Here is a 9,267-nt window from a genome sequence, read left to right as displayed (position 1 = left end):
TGGGAATGTAAACTGGTATAGCCCCTCTGGAAAACAGTGTGGAGGTTCCTAAGGAAACTCACAATAGAACTCCCCTATGATCCAGCAATAGCACTGCTAGGAATTTACCCAAGGGATACAGAAATGCTGATGCATAGCAGCACGTGTACCCCAATGTTCATAGCAGCACTGTCCACAATAGCTAAAACATGGAAAGAGCCTAAGTGTTCATCAACGGACAAATGGATCAAGAAGATGTGGTTTATCTATACGATGGAATACTACACGGCAATGAGAAAGAATGAAATCTGGCCATGTGTAGCAACATGGTTGGACTTTGAGGGTGTTATGCTGAGCGAAATAAGTCAGGCAGAGAAGGACAAATATCATATGTTTGCACATATAGGAGGATTAGGAGGAACTTAACGGAGGACCATGGGGGAGAAGAAGGGTGGAAATGGTGGGGGAAAGGGAGAGAGGCAAACCATGAGAGACTCTTGAATGCTGAGAACAAACTGAGGACTGATGGGGGGAGAGGGGGGAGATGGGCATGGAGGGCGGCACTTGTGGGGATGAGCACTGGGTGTTATATGGAAACCAACTTGACAATAAACTATTTGTAAAAAAATAAATAAATAAAGCTAAAAAAGAAGACTCAGATTCTCTCAGGTATTCTATTTTATTGTCTTGTAATATATACCTAAATTATACCTAATATATACCTAATTTTTGCCAGCTTGACTTAATAATATTAACTGAGAATGGTAAATTCAAGTTTCTAAAGAGCATATTTTGTCAAATACTCCCTAACTCTAAATGTTATACCTTTACGTCAAAAAGTAACAAAGTTCATAAACTTTTTAAAACATTGTCTTTAGTAAAATCACATTTTTGTTAAATGCTGCATATATATAGCCAATTTCCGTTGACTAAACGATGCTTATTTAATATTGACATTAATGTCAGTGCTGTGTTCATATTTGATAAAGCCTTTCGGGCTTATTTTGTTTCAGGTGCCCCTACTGCAGTCCAGCGCATATCCTGTCAAGACAACCCAGTGAGTTGGAAGAAGCAAGGCACTTGGAATCAGAACTTGGCAGAATCCCAAACGAAGCACTTCATGGTTGTGAGACCCTGGATGTGCAATGGACACCTCTCTAAGGTAGACAAAATGCCACTGCCAGCTACATGGGATCGTTGTGAGGATTAAATTATATGTAACGTACATAAATGTCTACCGAGACACATCTGTTTCCAAAAGCATGAGACTTGGGACTGTTCCCAAGTCCATTTTGGGGAGCTTTTTTTTCTAGATTGAGAGAGGAAGCCCAAGAGGGGAAGAGGGACAGAGAAAGAGGGAGAGAATCTCAAGCAGCTTCCACACTCAGCAAGGAGCCCAACGCAGGGCTCAGTCTTACACCCCTGGAATCACGACCTGAGCCAAAATCAAGAGTTGGATGCTCAACTGACTGAGCCACCCAGGCACACCCATTCTTGGAAATTTTTGTGTAGTCACTATGGGTTAATATTTATTAGGGACCTAATATGCAGAATGAATTGTAATTTTTAGGCAAATCAACATTTTGGGACCTATCTTGGAAATCCAGGGGAAGAAAGGTCACACAGTGACAGAGAGGCAAGTGTGGAGGCAGCAGATCCAATAACTACTTAAGAATAACACTGGGAGGACAGGGTTTGTTGGAATGTGGGAGGTGAGAGGGGAGCTTCTCTGCCATTGGAGGATGCCTACTGTGAACATTCCCAATCCATGCCCAATTTCTTATATACAGTCTTTCCTTGGGTATTTCTTGTCTTTAGATGAGTGAGTGTACCCCCATTTGCTTCCATCTTTTACTAACATTAAACAGGAAAATAGCTCAGTTCTGATTCTTTGGTTGTTATCCTCAAACAGCATTGGCCTCATTTAAAATATCTTAAAGTAGCAATAAACACACAAAATTCTATTCGCCCTTTAGGTAATAGGAAAACTATTTTTGGTTTCTCTCAATCCATTTTCCAATTCCTTTCTATTATTTCATTACCTAGTCCACAGTCTTAAATGCTGCTTTAAAATTATATTATCTGGACAGCCTGGGTGGCTCAGTTGGTTAAGCATCTGACTCTTGATTTTGGCTCAGGTCATGATCTCACCATTCAAGGGATCAAGCCACATGTCAGACTTTGTGCTGACAGCCCTGAACCTGCTTGGGATTCTCTCTCTTCCTCCCCCTCTACCACTTTCCTGCTTGGGTTCTCTCTTCTCAAATAAATAAATAAATAAATAAATAAATAAATAAATAATTTAAGAAAGATAATTCTCTTCTCAAATTTAAAAATAAATACATAAATTGATACTATCTTGAAGGTGGGTGAGGGGTCAGGTGAAATATGTGATGGGGAGTAAGGAGTGTACTTGTCATAATGAGCACTGGCAGATGTATAGAATAGTTGAATCACTATATTGTTCACTGGAAACTAATACAATATTGTATGTTAAGTGTAGGAAAATACTTTCCAGCAGCTTGTTTTATGAGTTAAAACACCTCATTTCAACTCCTAGTACAATAAATTTTATTTTAAAAGCATCCTAGTTAGTAAACCGGCAAGTTCAGAATCAAATACTGGAAAAGTCATAAACGCCTACCAACAGTTGTATCCTATACAATGGAATATTACTCGACCATAAAAAAGGATGAGCTCTATCATTTGCAATAATTTGGATGGACCTAGAGGGTATTATGCTAAGTAAGGTAAGTCAGAAAGAGAATATGATTTCACTTAAATGTGGAATCTAAAAAACAAATGAATAAACAAACAAAAAACAGAATCAGACTTAGAAATGCTAACTGATGTTGCCCAAAGGAGAAGTGGGTATGGGGAAAATAGGCAAAGGGAAACAGGAGATACAGGCTTCTAGTTATGGAATGGATAACTCATGGGAATTAAAGGTACAGCACAAAGAATATCATCAGTGGTATTGTAGTAGCATTGTGTGGTGACAAATGGTAGCTACACTTATGGTGAGCATACCATAACATATAGAGTTGTTGAATCATTATATTGTATACCTGAAACTAATGTAACATTGTACATCATCTGTACTCAAATTAAAAAAAAACAAATTTACCAACATTTGAGATGCCAACTATAATACTTTTTAATAGTTGAAATTTTTAAATAGTTGGAAGGATTTCAGAAATAAAAAGGACAAAAGCACAAATGATGTGTTCATATGTGCTCACTGGCATATTTTGCTAGATATTTAAATTTTTTAAATGAAAAATATGTTCCAAAATGCTATAGCATAAACCATTTTCTCAATGAGAATCCATTTCCATAGTGCTCTGAAAATAGCAGTCTGATAATATGAAGTATAAATTTAGCACTCACCCTACAATTTATCTTTTCTCTTGTTAAGTAAACACTAGGACTTCTGTTTTCAGAAATGGAATAACCATCAAAGTAAGCTTGAGTGTCTGAAAAATACTATGCACTTGAATGTGCCTGGTTTCCATAATGAAAAGATGCACTCAACTCACAGCAATTTTATCAGATTTGTACATTTGGAAAGATACTCCCATTACCAAACTCTGCACCACCACCACCTCTACTAGAATTAAGTAAATGCATTTATCACTAAGATGAAAGTTTCTAAAAGAAAACAACTCTATGTGGCTGCTCTTTAGGCTTGAAGAACTTAGATCTTGGTGAAGCATTCAAGAAATTTTAAAAGCTCTGGAATCTAGACAGGATACATGTGTGACCTACCAATAAAGGCTGCCACAGATCATGATCAGGGTCTTTTAAGACAGTGGTTCTATGTTGAGTTTAATCTATATTTAGAAGAACTCTAATGTTTGTTATAAACCCTCAACGCAAGTAAGATAAGTTCAGGTCTGAAAGTGACCAGCTCTGTCCTATTGTATTCTTACAAATGAAACGTGTTGAAATGAGGAAGGAAACTTTAGCTGGGGTGGACATGCTAAATATAAAATGACACTTTGCCAGTAACAATCTCTTGTTTGTCTTGGAAGAAGAATTATTTTTGTCTTCAAGTGCAAAGACTCATGGGTTTCAGATTCAACTTTCAAAGTCATTGCAAAACATTAGATCAATTGCAAAGCTGGGGGAACAGTCTACAAGACCACTTCACTTCTGGCATCAGTTTTAACTTTGTGGAGTTCCCAAAAACACCCTCAGTTTTGACAATCTGCTTCAAAGACTCAAAGAGGTTGGGGCGCCTGGGTGGCTCAGTCAGTTAAGTGTCCGATTTTGGCTCAGGTCATGATCTCACGGTTCGTGGGCTCAAGCCCCGCATTGGGTTCTGTGCTGACAGCTCAGAGCCTGGAGCCTGTTTCAGATTCTGTGTCTCCCTCTCTCTCTAACCCTCCCCCACTCGTGCTCTGTCTCTCTCTGTCTCAAAAATAAATAAATTTTCAAAAATTTTTTAAAATTTTAAAATAAAAGACTCAAAGATCTCACTGGATGTTGTTGCACTCTCAAGTGTGGTGTATTACAGGGAAAGAATAGAGATTAAAATCAGCCAAAGGGAGAGCATGAGGCAGAGTCCAGGAGAAGTACCAAGCATGGAGTTTTCAGTTGTCCTCTCCCCATGCAGTCAGGACAGCATTGCTTTCCCAGCATTAATGTAATAATATGCACAGAGTATTGCCAACCAGGGAAGTTCACTTGAGCCTTGATGTCCAGAGTGTTTATTTGGAGTCCATCACACAGACATGATTTATTGTCCATGTGGCTGATCTCAATCTCCATGTAATCCAAAACTCCCACCCAATGTCACACTATTTCTACCTGGAGTGTCCAGGTCCCAACCTAAGACATCTAGTGTGGCAGCCCTCACTCAAAATCACATTTTTATACTACCTGGTATAATTGAAAGCTTCCAGGCAGATGAAGACACTATCAAGCAAGACATTCCAAGGCTTAGAGGTCACCTCCTGGTCACCTCCCAAGGATAAAATCTTGCCTTTTGGGGGTCAGGGTTAAATTCTTTACTACACAGTAAAATCAGGTGTATGATGATTACAATTGCATAGTTTATATTTCAAGAAATGTGTTTGTTCTGAAACATGGTTGAAGCTTGTAAAGCCTTTAAAACCAACAGTTGCATTTTTTACTTATTTTAAAATAAAAATCATAACTTTTTTACTTCCGTTATAGCAAATAAAAATAAGGCTAATTTTTAAGCTTTACTTAGAAAGGAAAATGAGTAAGAAGGATAAAAAGAAGAGAGGAAGGCAGATCATTTATATGTCCTTACATTTATCTTGCATTTTAATGTCATCACTCCCAAAAGATTTTATTTTCTTCTTTAAAGTGGGGAAATGCCACAAATAAGAGAAAATGAATGGGACACAATGACCAAATGCAATATGGGATCCTTGGCTGGACCCAGGAACAGAAGACAAACACAAGGGGTAAAAGCAGTGAAATTTCAGGAAGACCAGTGGTTTACAGTAAGTGTTACTGTTGGGTATTATGGCCAATGTTAATTTCATGGTTTCCATTGTTGTTATAATTCTCTGCTGTTATTATGAGGGAAAGCTGGGTGAAGGATAATATGAAAACTCCTGTATTGTTCTTGGAACTTTTCTGTAAGTCTAAAATTGTTTCAAAATAAAAAAGTTAAAAGAAAAAAAGTTTTAAATGATCTATCTCTGTTTATTCAAGGATTCTCTAAAATAATCATTTTAATCTTTTCAGAGGTCAACCAAGTCTTTGATGAAAAGTAAGTACTATCTGCCCTAAAAGTTCACTTATGCCATTTTGCAAGTTCACAGACCCACATGCGGCCCCTAGTGAAGAACCCCAGCCCCAAAGGCTGCAGCTAGGACTTGGGTGTGGCAGTGATACCCAACAGATTATCTGAGCAGAACAACTTCTATCTCTCCCTGCAGTCCCATGCATGCCTTCACCATCTGACTGCTTGGGAGGCCTTCCTACAAAATGGGCTGACAGAAACACAGTACTTCATGCTCCCCCTTGACAGTCCTCAAAAGGGTCATCATGAGAGGACTATACTCACCCACACAACAAAGGGCACTTCCTCTTTCTGAGCCACTTGGCACCATAAATATATCCTAAAGGGATCCTAAAGGCATCCCCACTAAGTGATACCAAACAGAATAATCATCTCTGGGCATTAGAGCCTCAACAGGAAAAAATGGCCTGGCCCCTGGCACTGGAAATAGACACAAATATATACTGAGTATGAGACATCAATCTCCACCCCCAAACAGTCCCTCCCATCTTCTGCTAGATAAGCAACTCCATCAAGAAACTGAATGGAGAGAGGCATAACTAGTTACGTGGCAGAAATAAATGGCAAGACTAAAAATCTGTCTGACTGTACAAAGAGCTTCCACAAGGACGAATGATTTACACTTGAATAGCTGTGGGACTTACAAAGTTACAAAAGCGAAGGTGCACACACTAGGCATCATTAATGCCAAATTATTAGTATCAGGTAAGAATAGTGAGCTCAAACACAAGACATATTTGCTTGAAGTGACAGAGCAGCTGCAGAGGACAGGAATGGCTTGTCCAAGGAGAGGCCAGGATGACTTCCAGCCCTGAGAAATAGCTAGCAAGTCAAGAGACACTCGGATGGCTCCAGCTGAGAATTCAACAACTTGACCTGAGAATTGCACTGAAGCACAGATCCCTTTCTTTCTGATAGGGTCAGCTCCTCAAGCTTGGCCACTGCTCAATAGGGGCCTGAGAGACAGCCAGCATTCTGTAAAGCCCCAGCCTCCATGATGGACATAGTGGGATGGTTTTGGAGGGATGGGAAGGCTGCTTAGTTCAGTGAGTATACAGAATAGTGGGATGGAAGACATAAAACACAGCTGTTGACAAATGACTAAAGGGGCTTGCATTTTTGACAGGGACTAGAATAACACAGACGAGTCATCATGAAAATTGTTCTGATAAACTCTTGCAGGAAGGCAGATTCTACCACTCTAGACTCAAAGACTGCTCAGAACTATGGCAGCAAAGGAAGGACTTGAGCATCATGCCATCTCATAGAAACTTCTGGGGCATCCCCTCCCTTCAAACAAACCACAAGTCCCTTGCAAGTCAATAATTCACTTTATAAACTAGGATGCTGCAGCTGTCATTCCACCTTTAGGTTACAATTATCTGATTTTTACCCCCCTGGGAAAAATATCCTAGACATAGTGTGTACATTTTTAGGACTTTTTGATACATATCACTAAATATCTAATCAGAAAAACTGTCTCAATCTACACATGGATGAAAATGTCCATTGCCCTAGTCCCTCCACAATTTTTGCCATTCAGTAGTTAGGGAAGAAAATTTCCTGTTTCACCTGGCATTTCAAAAAGATTAATAGCAAATCTGAGTGTTTTTATTTTGTTCTATTTTTTTTCTTTTGTGAGGTGCTGTCCTTTGCCAGATTTCTTTTTTTTTTTTTAATGTTTATTTATTTTTGAGAGAGAGAGAGATAGAGCACGAGCAGGGGAGTGGCAGAGAGAGAGAGGAAGACACAAAATCCAAAGAAGGCTCCAGGCTCTGAGCCCTCAGCACAGAGCCTGAAGCAGAGCTTGAACTCATGAATGATGAGATCATGACCTGAGCTGAAGTCAGATGTTTAACCAACTGAGCCACACAGGCGCCCCTTTCCTTTGCCAGATTTCTAATGAAATGTTTTCTTTTTGTATGTTATCTTTAAATATGACAGTTACTATTATTTTCCCAGCTTGTCATATGTTAACTTCATAAATGTTGTTGACACACAGAAGTGTTGGATTTTAATACAGTCAAATCCAGCAATCTAATTCTTTATTGTTTCTACCTTTGTTACCATGGTTAGGAAAGCCTTTCCTATGCCAAGATTATAAAAATATTAATCCACATATTCTTCTGGTCCTTTGTGGATCTGAGTTTTACATTTTGTATTTAATCCATCTGGAAGCTATCCTGGCTATAGTAAGATAAACATTTCACTTTATTTCTTTCCCAAATGTTTAGCCTTTTGTCATAACACCATTTACTGAATTATCTGTCCTTACCTAATGTTTTGAAATGCATGCAAAGTCGGGGAAGAGTTCTTCCATAATTGTTCAAATCCACATTGCTGACACCATCACCTTGCTCCCCACACCTCCTGTTGAGTGTGGGTCTTAAGTTGCTGGTGGTGGTTGAAAACTGGGCCCCATTTAGGACGTAGGTGAAGATGCTCAGTGTCTGTCTAGGGAGCATTAGGTCTCATCAACTCCAGGTCTAACTGCTTTCTCTCCCATTTCCATTCAATATGCCCACTTTCCTGAGACTCCTTAAGAGAATGTATGCAGATTTGTGTGAAAAAAGTAACTGCAAGTCCTCCTTTACAGCCACCTTTTCCCACCAAAGCCTTGTCATCTACTTTCCTGGTGGGATCTGAAACTCATCCTAATGTCCACAGCTGATCCTGACCTCAACAGAACCAATATGCCCACTTCTAGGCACCTGGTGCTGTTTATCAGCAGAAGAAATGACTCCTGGGCCTGGGGCTTGGGAGGTGATGCACGCAACCCTGCTGGCACAGCCTTGGGAGAAAAGAAAGCAGAGACACTCATAGAACACTGTCCACTCAAACACAAGGTCTGGCTTTTGCTGTGTGCTTCCTGGGCTTCAAAAAAAATAAAAGTATCTGGCTGCTCTGCAAGGAAAGAGAGAGACCAAGCAGGGATTTTGTCCTGTCCCCTGCTGCAATACCCCTTTCTCTCCCTGACTCTGGAACGAATGACAGAAGGAGACACCACAGGGAGCTCTGCAGTGGTGCTGAGGGATTTTTCAGGAATAGGAGTCATCAGGAAAGTTGCCCTTGCACACTGAGGTACCTCTCAGTGAGGCGAATACTGGCCCAGGTTTTAAGGAAGGTGGTATGTTTGTTTCTCAACTAGACTGTCAGCTCCCTTCCTAGAAGGAAGTGCATCTTCGCTTTTGTGTCCCCAACACCCAGCACAGTACCCACTTAAAATGGCCTCAGCATGTGCTCACATCAGCAACACATACACGAAAATGGGCCCAGAATCAATGAACTTAAGTAATGATGTACTATTGGGGTTTTTTTTATGTTTTATTTATTTCTAGGAGGGAGAGAGAGAGAGACAGCATGAGCAGGGGAGGGTCAGAGAGAGAGAGGGAGTCACAGACTCTGAAACAGGCTCCAGGCTCTGAGCTGGCAGCACAGAGCCCAACACAGGGATCGAACCCACGAACCGCTAGATCATGACCTAAGCGAAAGTCGGACGCTTAACC

The sequence above is a fragment of the Hyaena hyaena genome, unplaced genomic scaffold, assembly GCF_003009895.1.
Source record: "Hyaena hyaena isolate Hyena2069 unplaced genomic scaffold, ASM300989v1 scaffold_631, whole genome shotgun sequence".
Lineage (NCBI taxonomy): Eukaryota > Metazoa > Chordata > Mammalia > Carnivora > Hyaenidae > Hyaena > Hyaena hyaena.
Note: the sequence above shows the minus strand (reverse complement) of the source record.